At 42.7% G+C, this 10,979-nt stretch overlaps 1 long non-coding RNA gene across 2 annotated transcripts; it reads left to right on the top strand.

The window, feature by feature from the left end:
* Positions 1 to 3,357: 3,357 nt before the first annotated feature.
* On the top strand, positions 3,358 to 10,594 carry LOC111726664. Of its 2 annotated transcripts, none has more exons than XR_002774382.1 (3): positions 3,358 to 3,464; positions 4,624 to 4,733; positions 10,315 to 10,594. It is a non-coding gene; the product is annotated as an uncharacterized LOC111726664 (long non-coding RNA). The 2 variants fall into 2 exon arrangements; XR_002774391.1 differs by lacking the exon at positions 10,315 to 10,594 and adding an exon at positions 6,686 to 8,897.
* The last annotated feature ends 385 nt before the right edge of the window (positions 10,595 to 10,979 follow it).

Below are 10,979 nucleotides of genomic sequence, written 5' to 3'. Positions count from 1 at the left end.
CTCACCTTGGCCTCCCAGACTGCTAGGATTATAAGTGTAAGTCACCACACCAGACCCTGACTTTTCTTTTTAATTTCTCACTGTTCTGACCCAATATCTGACATATGGTAGGTGTTCAACATGCATTAGGAATAATAGATTAATTCCATAATTTGAAAACAAATGACTGTGATGCCAGTCTACAAGGAATTTAAACAATTTGTTAGAGAGAATGAGGTCCATATAACCAAACTCTGCCCAGTCATAGAAAGGGAATCAAAATGGATTAAATGAAAAATAAAGTTGTACATGACATGATTATGTTTTTTGTAAAAGAAAAAATGTATAAAAATGAATATGGATAATGATAATAATTGGCATAATGTATATGGTCATTCATCCTCTGACATTTTATTTTTTGTTACATTTCATTTTCCCCTAATGTGTGACATTTTTACGTTTGAGTTAAAAACAACAAAAAGGAATAGAAAGAACACTGCGAACTCAAGCGGCTCATCAGTGAATCATGCCTCGTTTCCTTTTTTAAATATACGGCTATTATGCTGATGATTCACCAAATTCAATTTAATTCAACAAACATTTTTTAAGAGCCTGTCACGTGCAAGGTATTGGGCCAGTGCCAGACTGCTAGAGGTGGAAATGCCAGAAGCAGGGCAACTTCATTTCAGTAAGGCAACAGACAAAGCATTTCATGATCCAGTGATGGATGAGGTAGGGAGGGTGAGTGGTATAAAAGTACGGTGAGGGTGCTCCCACTTAATGGACCCAGTGTAGGGGTGTATGGCATACCTTTTGGGTGAAGAACACAACTACAAGAGGGACTTTACCTAACAAATTAAAATATTGTGAACTGGTTGTTTGTACCCTCATGTTAACCTGAAATAATAAATAAATAAATAGTGAGAGAGTTTTGCAGCTAACAGAATAGCCATACAAACAAAGGGTTAAAAATAAATTATCTTTTGGCAGAAAGCTTCCCATGCAAATCACAGGTACACACCTCTTATACCCTTCTCTAGCTGGTATTTTAATATGTGACTTTAATGAAGAAGAAGGCACAAAGTTTAGAATAACACTAATAGATACAAGAAGCAAGATACAAAAGAATCCGAACAGCCCGAAATTCAAGAAGGATCTCTATTTAGTTTCAAAAAAATCAACAACACAAATTTGTAGAGATTCCCAGCTTAGAAGCAGTTCATATAAAACAAAAAACAAAAACCAAAAAACTGGGGTTTAAATTGACCACAGATTCATCATGAGGCATTAGTGGAATGTGACTGATAAAAACATAGGCTGGGGCAATTCCTAACCTCAGCCATAAATTTAGTGTCCAGATAAGAGGGTGGCAGTTCAATCCCATTCTAGTTAGACCACACCGGAGCTCTATTTTCATTTCTAGGCATCTATTTCACTGTCAGATCATAGTACCCTTGACCTGTTTTTGTGAAGTAATGTTTTCTCATACTCCTTTTCCATCCTGTCTTCTAGCATACTCTAAAAAACAGTATGCTAAAATGAGATAAATAAACTCTACTCTTCTTTTTTTTTTTTTTTTTTTGAGACAGTGTCTCAAGCTGTTGCCCTGGGTAGAGTGCTGTGGCATCACATCATACCAACATCCAACTCTTTGGGCTCAAGAGATCAGAAATGTGTATGGCATACAAAAACATGCAACCACAGGAATGAATACCACTCAACAAGACACCACCATACATTGACACAAACACATATGGGAGAAACTGATATACCAAGGTTATGAAACCTTACTGAGTTGTTTGTACAGTGCTGCTAACCTAAGGGCAAAGTGGCAAGTTCATGAACTTAATTGTCAAACCATATGAATGGTTTCTCTCATTTAAGATCCCCAGTGAATCCTATACTGTGGTGTATCCATTAAGATGTCTCCACTAGGCTCGGCACCTGTGGCTCAAGCGGCTAAGGCGCCAGTCACATACACCTAAGGTGGCGGGTTCGAATCCCCAGCCCGGGCCCGCCAAACAACAATGACGGCTGCAACCAAAAAATGGCCAGGCGTTGTGGCGGGCGCCTGTAGTCCCAGCTACTTGGGAGGCTGAGGCAGGAGACTCGCTTGAGCCCAGGAGTTGGAGGTTGCTGTGAGCTGTGATGCCATGGCACTCTACCCAGGGGGATAGCTTGAGGCTCTCTCAAAAAAAAAAAAAGATGTCTCCACTAAAAGGAGCAGAAAACTCAACTCAAAATGGCATAAAAGGTAAAATAGACTATTGGTTCACCCAATTAAAACAAAAGTAGAACAGGCTTCAGGGTGGTTCAATTTAGGAGTTTAATTACTTTTCCAAGGAGTTCTCTGTTTTCCATCTCTCCACTCTGCCATCCACAGTGAGCGCTTCCAGCTAGGGCTTTCTCCTGTTTTAGTCTCAAGCTAGCTTTCCCTTGCTACGGAGACCTCATATATCTCCCATTCTTATCTAGCAGGACAGAAGAAACTTGTTTTTTTGTATGCAACCAATAAACTTATACAAGTTGATTGATCTGAATTAGGCCAGCACTCACCACTAGGTCAACAATAATGACCTGGAAATGGAATTGCTTTGGCCTGAGACTTCAGAAGTACAGTGGTCTATGGGGGAGAGAGATAGAGACCCTAACAAAAGTCCTAGTAGTTGCCAAGAGAAGAACAGGCTGTCACACCCACCCCCCACCAGGCTCTCTTGGGTACATAGTATCCCAATTTTGCAGAGGAGAAACCAAAGCTCAGGCAGCCTACTGTATAATAATGGAGAAAGGATTTTCACCCTGCTCTACACCAGGAAACAAACTGAAGAAAAGCAAGACTAGTCATCCCTTCACCTTTAGCCTAAACAAGCATGTGTGTGGGAAAGGGTGGCAGGGTTGTCATGAGACTGGGAAAGTCTCAGCTACTCTGTTAGCATCCACCCCACAAGGCTGAGGTAGCTTTGAATCCACATTACCTGGCAACATGCTTAGCTCAGCAATTATTTAAACACAGAAGAGAAAAGACTGCAAATGTATTACCCCCAACGGTGAGTTCTAGAGCACTGTTTTCCAAGTCCATTCTGTGTTAAATCAGTGGTGTGGGCTAGCCTGGGAACCTTGCCACAACACATAACATTTCTCGTCCTGGGGAATGTAGTCCAAGTTCCAAAGGACAGATTTGCAAATAGACTTCTGGAGTACAGCCCCATCCACTGCTGGGAACTGCCTTTGTTTGACTTGTTTATTCAGGAAAGCTGCTCTGGACTTTTACCCAGCAGCTGCCTGGCAGGAGGTGACTTGGCTTTAGCCAACAGAGGGTGGGGCTAATAGGAGAATAAAGCTGATAGCTCCTCTCAGGGCTAACTGGGCACCAGGCTATACCACAGCAAGGGGGAAGGAAGGAGTACAGTGCCACAGGACAGCCAGTCTCTGACAAGGAACCTCATCTAAGGAGCATGAACCTCTCTATCCCATTCTACTTGGAAGTAAGAGACACAAGGTTGACTCATATGACTTGAAAGACTCTTGTAATTTTTGAGGGGCATTGAGCATACATTTCTCTATAAGCAGCTGCTGCTTTTGTCCCTGTTGAGGTCTCTCACAAGGCAGCATTCGGTTTAAGTCATGGCCTGCCGTGGCCACACTGGCCTTCAATATTTCTGTGGTCTCTTCTAAGTGATTTTACTGTTCATGATCCTGGCAAATTTATCCATTTTCTGACAATATTTATAGTCTGATGTAAGTGTGAACTAGATAATGACCTTTCAAGTCATGGCACAGTGTTCTGTTTAAAGCTTTAATTTCTTCCACAGAGCATCTGCAAAGTCCTTTGACCCTTCTGCAAGGCCCCTTGGAAATGTTCCCAAGTTTCCTACCACTCCTATGTGTGCATGGGGGTGGAGGGGAGGCTGAGTGATGTGCAGAACCTTCACGTATCTTGGGTCATACAAGAGTCTAAGCCTACAGAGACCACTCCTTTTGTTCCCAAAGCTCTTGGAGCCCTTGAGATACATAAGGTTGACCAACTAACTCATCTGCAGCATTTCTTTCTCTCTGAACATTTTAGAATTGTCCTCAAGACACTCATGTGAGCACATCACCAGCTTCCCCCAGTGAGTAGTTACTAGGACTTGGCGAACATTTTAAGCTTGACATAGCTAAAACAATACCATATCTGCAGCTTAACTTTAGGTGACTCACCAGACGAGCTATTTTAAACAGAATTTGTAGTGACTAAGATTACATTTGTTCTAGGAAAAACAGATTGAAGAGACAAGAGGCTAATGAAATATTTTTGAAATGCTCTTTTTAAGCTCATAGAAGCCCTGCTGAATTTTCTTGACAGCATCCTAGTTACCAGGCACAACAGAAGATGCAAGAACTGGAACTGGTAATCTAACACGCTCAAGAAACAACCATTTCTTGACCCCAACCAGCAGGAGTGTATATTCACCAGCAGATAGATTTGCAGAAATAGTAATGGTCTTTTCTATCTAGTCACCTGGGAGCCTAGTAAAATATCCTTGCAAAATATCACGTGTCATGCTAGAGCCTTGTGAAAGGCAGAGTTTGCCAGTCACCTGTCCTTCCTTATGGTCTTCTTCAGTTCTCTTGACAATTGCTATACTCTCTTCCCTACCCCAGAGTCCAGGAGTAGATTGGGCTTCCAATTCTGACTTTTGGGCTGAAACTGAGCAAAACCCCAACAGCTGTAAGGAATGAGGGGCTCCCGTTCTACTCAAACAAGGACACAGGTAAGCATCAACCTCATTATTATTCTAAGAAGTTGCTTCCCTTCCTGGCAGGGGTGGGTTGGGGTGGGGAGAAACACAAACTTCAATGCCTGAGAACTTTCAAGGCAATCTTCAGGAGGGGAGAAGAAGCTAAGACCCCTCTCTCAAACCCAGTCCTTCTGATTTTTCCTACCTGCTGGGGGTCTCCCACTTTATTTCCCATTGTCATCACCGTATTAATTAAACCTCCAAACACCCCCACTTCTGGGAGACACTGATACTTTCTTTAGTGGTATACAAATTCCTTCCCTGAACTCTTCTTCACATAGCTGGGAAAGAATGGAACTTTTCCAAAGCCTGTACAAAATTCTAAGGGAGAACAACGGGGACATAAACAAGAAAATACACGAAGCATAAACATGGTCAAACTTATGCAATACATCACCACTGGTAATATTTAGGGAATGAGACATGGAAGGAGGAATGTGGTACATCATAACCTTATTTGATCATTTTCAAGAATTATATTTGATTTATAAGTATATATTGTTTTCTTTTTCTTTTTTCCTTTTTTTTTTTTTTGAGACAGTGTCTCAAGCTGTCAACCTAGGTAGAGTGCTGTGGTGTCACAGCTCATAGCAACCTCCAATTCTTGAGCTTCAGCAATTTTCATGCTTCAGCCTTCCAAGTAGTTGGGAGCACAGGTGCCCGCCACAACGCCCGGCTATTTTGGTTTCAGTTTAGTTTGTTTGACAGGCCCGGGCTGGATTCAAACCCTCCAGCTCTGGTGTCTGTGGCTGGCACCCTAGCTGCTTGAGTTACAGGCCCCGAGCCAGTGATACACATATATTTTGACAGTATTAGTTACACAGTATTAGTTTCGGCCCTGCCATGGCATTCTGGCTCCCACGGTTCACTGGTTCACTGTGCCCGTCAGACTTTCCACCTGATTAGCTCTGACTTCTTTTCTGCTCCTTTCCACCCCCAGCCCTCCCCAACTGGTCTCACAGACTTAATGGGGAGAATAATGGGTGATAAGTTTGATCCTTCATGCAACATGCTACCATGTGCCGGCTATGATGCCAACGCTGTGAGTCTCCCCTTCAGTGCTTATATCCATACCACTCAAACGCTTTTTCTCTTGATAGGAGAAAAGAAAAAAAAAATCAAGGGCCATTTTCTTAATACTTCATTGTGTATCCATCTAAAAAGCCCTAGATCTTACTTTAACAACAACAAAAAAAGGGCACTTAGAATAATATGAAAACCCACTTCATAGGCTCATCGGTTTCTGTCAAAAGATCCTGCTTGAGGCTCGGCGCCTATAGCTCAACCGGCTAGGGCGCCAGCCACGTACACCTAAGGTGGCGGGTTCGAATCCCCAGCCTGGACCCGCCAAACAACAATGACGGCTGCAACCAAAAAATAGCCGGGCGTTGTGGCGGGCGCCTGTGGTCCCAGCTACTTGGGAGGCGGAGGCAGGAGACTCGCTTGAGCCCAGGAGTTGGAGGTTGCTGTGAGCTGTAATGCCACGGCACTCTACCCAGGGGGACAGCTTGAGGCTCTGTCTCCAAAAAAAAAAAAAAAAGAATAAAAGAAAAAGATCCTGCTTGAAAGAATTAGCAACTGCAACAATTACAACAATGAAAAGGGGCTCATTTACATATAAATAGATCGTCCCCAAGACTGCAAAGCGGTAAATCCCACTTTCTGTCTTGGAGCAGCACCAAGCTACTAAGATAGTAAAGGCAAGCAGTCTGTGTCCTCTGGGTCCCTCCAGCGAGATGACTAAGGGCCCTTATGAAGCCCATCTAAGCTTTGACTATTAACTTTCCCACTGCTCTTTACCTGTGCTTCAAGAAGCCACTGTTTTCCTCCTCCTTCTAAACAGCTACCCTGAGCTCACATATTTCCACCTGGGTGGGATTCCAATTGGCTTTTTTCTGAGCACCCCCTTCCTTAATCTGCCTCAGTTTTCTCAAGGAAGACAAAACATTTGGAGATGCCGCAAATGAACCTCATCCCAAGGTTTACAGCCACCTTCGCTGATAAGAGCACTTCCGGAGACACTACCCACTGGCACACCCTGGGACAACAGTCTGTCCTGAAGGAATGTGCTTGCTGTTGTGGCTTTTGAGACATCATCAGCCTGTGAGGAGGAAAAGACATCCAAACCTATAAGCCTCCGGGGCTTTGCTCCAGAGTCTGATTAGCCGGAGCCCTGTGTGCACTCGCTGGGAAGGGTGTCTGGGGTCAGGGCATCTGAGTCCCAGCAAGCTTATACTGAGGGGTGGGGCAGGCAGGACTTACTGGCCTAAAAGAAGAGAAGCTATACGTGTGACATAACAGTTCATCCTAGGAAATGACAGGGCAGCTGGTACATGACTATATAAACATATAGCCCAGAACCCCCCAAATTCTTCCAGACAGCCCGGTTAAAATAAACTAAAACGCAACTATCCTAGAAATCATCTCAAGAATTTGTGCCTAAAGAAACAGCAGGTGGCAGCAAAGCTTTACATTTTTTAGCCATTGGTCTGGAATGAAAACAAAGTGTCACGGAATAATCCCCTCACCCTCTGAGTCAGCCAGCTGGCCCAGAAACTGGCACACTGCCATCTTTCAATCTGCAAAGTATAGAGTCTTCTCGGCTGGACTCTGTGCGTTTTGACAAGAGGACCCAGGAAAAAAGTTCTCCTCTCCCTACCCCCAAGCCAGAGGCCTGCCTAGTTCTGCAGGCTGGGCAGGAAAGAGACTACCACAGGCTGGCAGATCACAAAGACTGTGGCCTTGAGTCTCAGAGTCCTTTTCCCAATATCAAGGTGCTGCTCATTTGCAATGAGAAGAGTCGCAAAGGAACCTGAGTATGATTAAGGGGAAGCAGGTCTAAGAACTAAGGATACACCTCACAACATGTTCCCCATTTATTGTGATGGAATCCATGGCAGAAATGTGGTGGCAGAGAGAGATGGGGGGCAGGGAAGTGAAGCTAATATATCTGGTTTCTGGTGCACCTAGACTTTTAGAGACCTCTGAAAGCTACTTCACCACCCCACAGCTGTTGTAACTCTTGGACAGTGCCAAGACCACTGTCTGGTATGGCCTCAAGTATCTCCCTTGACTTAGTATTGTGGTTGGCTCCCAACTTCCAAGTTGGGACTGGAAAATTTCCATTGCCACAGCGCAGCACTGGAGTTTAGAACCTAGCTTTTGGCAGAGGAAATCCAGTTTTGTCGTTAAGAAGTGACTGGTCCGTTTAGTTTAACCTAAAATGGTGCTTCAGAACTCTCTCAGGCACACTTTGGATCAAACTACTTAATTTCCTCCAAGGAGGAAACTCTCTTACTGATTAAAGTAAGAGCAGGGCTGGGGAGGGGAATGCTGGAGGATTTGGCATTGTTATTATTTTAAAAAGTAAAAGACTTGTTCAGGAAAAAGACAAAATTAAAGACCTTGTTTCCAAGATTGTAAACAGATCATACAAACAGGTGTATTTATGGGTTTTCTTTCTACAAGTGGAGTTGAAAGAAAAGTGAGTAGCTTTGGCCTTTTATAAGTTATATATTAAATCCACAGCAACACAGCTCCTGATGATCAAAAAGAACATTCCTGAAAGGTGTAGTAGAAGCTCATTGATTTATGTGATTATTTTTCTTTTCTGAAAATATGATTTTGTTCTGACATCTTAAGAACAAACTTCCCAGGACTCTACATAGAAAAGGTCCTTTAAAATTATCTAGTAAGGAAAACATTCTGTAATTCCTTTGAATGCAATAAACAATATCTTTTGAGGCAACTTGCAGCATATGTTCCAAAATTCATATCAGCATTTAATTCCTCCTTTGTATGTATGTTCTACACTCGCCAGAATGAGGTTAAATCATTTAATGCAGAGAATTGACAGCACCAGGAAAATATTTGGATTGACTGTCTGGAGTTGCCATTATTGGCTTTAATTATGACCTACTGGCTCTTGGGTCCTGAAGCAGCCAGAAAATGAGATACGTGTGCCAAGATATTCATTAGAATTCCCTCCTCAGTCATTGTTCAGAAAGAACAAGTTTCTTTCTGGCTCCCATCTACAGTGTTTTAAGTGAAGTCATTAATATGCCAGATTTTTTAAAGGCTCAGTCAGTAAACAAGATTATGTGCATACCTTGTATTTTGCGTTAAAATAAAATCTTGAAAAGGTCAAATGTCCCTTTGCTCTCCTTGTATTACTCCACAGAAAGAATTATTTTTGCAGCCATGGAGTTAACTGGTACTCTCCACCCAGACTTTCTCATCCAAGCCCTACTCTCTTGAACCGACTTGATCCTATAAGCTTTGGAACTAGAAGTCCTGATGAAGCACACACAGCTTGAGTCTCCGGAGGAACTAATCAGAGGAGACAGTTTAGCTTCTTCTGTTCTTCAATATTCATTTCCCCCTGAATATAAAATCTTAGAATATTGGAGTTGAAGGAGAGGAATTTTGGAGAGCATCGATTTCACATCCTCATTTTATTTTTTATTTTATTTATTTATTTATTATTTATTTTTGAGACAGAGTCTCACTCTGTCACCCCCAGTAGAGTGCCATGGCATCATAGCTCACAGCACCCTCAATCTCCTAGGTTCAAGCCTCATGCTTCAGCCTCCCAAATAGCTGGGACTATGACCCCCGGCCACAAAAGCCAGCTAGTTTTTCTATTTTTATTTTATTTATTTATTTATTTATTTTTTGCAGTTTTTGGCCAGGGCTGGGTTTGAACCCACCACCTCTGTCATATGGGACCTGTGCCCTACCCTTTTGAGGCACAGGCGCCGCCCAGTTTTTCTATTTTTAGTAGAGATGGAGTCTCACTCTTGCTCAGGTGGACCTGGAACTCCTGAGCTCAAGCAATCCACCCGTCTCAGCCTCTCAGAGTGCTAGGATTACAAGAATGAACCAGATTAATGTAAAGTGTAATGATGCATCCAATGTTTCAGCTTTGGATGCTGGCGTGGGGAAAGCAAGTGCTTTTTGTTTGTTTATTATTCTTTGTAGTCAAGGCATCCTTAGTTATTACTATTAAAAAGAGTTGCCATTTAGGCTCAGCGCCGTAGCACAGTGGTTATGGCACTGGCCACATGCACCGAGGCTGGTAGGTTTAAACCCAGCCCAGGCCTGCTAAACAACAATGACATCTGCAACCAAAAACAATAGCTGGGTATTGTGGCGGGCACCTGTAGTCCCTGCTAATTGGGGAGGCTGAGGCAAGAGAATCGCTTAAGCCCAAGAGTTGTAGGTTGCTGTGAGCTGTGATGCCACCACACTCTACCGAGGGTGACGTAGACTCTGTCTCAAAAAAAAAAAAAAAAAAAAAGAGCTGCCATTTAATGAGCATTACTCTGCACTGCCAGGAAGGGACGGATGCTTTCATACTCACTGTATCACTCATCCTCACAACAGCCCTGTAAGGTAAATATCATCTCCATTTTATAGCTAATGAAACTGAGACTCAGGGTAAATGATTTGCCCACAATTAGAGGGCTAGGAAGAAGGAAAGTCTGTGTGCAAATTCCAGGTTGTCTAACTTCAAAGTCTGTGTTCTTTACATTCCCCGCATGTTGCCTGCCAGATGAAACGAAGCCAGAATGTAAATCAGTTGGAATCTCTTCGGCTCTCACAGCACTTTAATTTTTCAAATAACTGAGTGAAGAAAGAGTCCTCCATCGTGATAAAGTGGAGAGAGACGCCTGTGTTAAAGTGGTCCCCACTCTCCCCAGGAGATCAACAGGGACCATGTAGAGGCAACTATTTTCCATTATCTACTTGTCATGTTAAACATGACAGTTTACTCCGAAAGCTTTTGAAATACTTCCCAGTTTTTAATAAAAGTTGGCTGATTTTGGTGTTGACAATTTGTCTTTCATTTAATAGAAAATTGAGGCAATTTGAGTCAGATGCTCTTTTGGGGGAAAAATAAGTTAGAGGGTTGAGTGTTTTGATGTTCAAGGTCATACAGGGCTGGAACAGCAGCGCTATGAATTAGGGAAGTTTATCTGATGGTGTCGAGAGTGGCGTAGATGATGGAGTTCTTGCCTGGAAATGCTTGAGTTTTTCATGGAAACATGGTTTGGGAAAGAAACGTTGACCTTTAGGAAAAACTAATACAGTTAAGATAAAGTCGGAATGTTCTGTATTAAATTAATGATTATGAGGTGGAGACATTGAGAGGAACCATCTCAGTTTGTTAATCTAGGTGCAGGTGATAACTCTAAACTGAAAATTTATTTTTGCTCA

The sequence above is a fragment of the Otolemur garnettii genome, unplaced genomic scaffold, assembly GCF_000181295.1.
Source record: "Otolemur garnettii isolate 467f Iridium unplaced genomic scaffold, OtoGar3 scaffold00001, whole genome shotgun sequence".
Lineage (NCBI taxonomy): Eukaryota > Metazoa > Chordata > Mammalia > Primates > Galagidae > Otolemur > Otolemur garnettii.
Note: the sequence above shows the minus strand (reverse complement) of the source record. Positions and strands in the feature narration are given on the sequence as shown.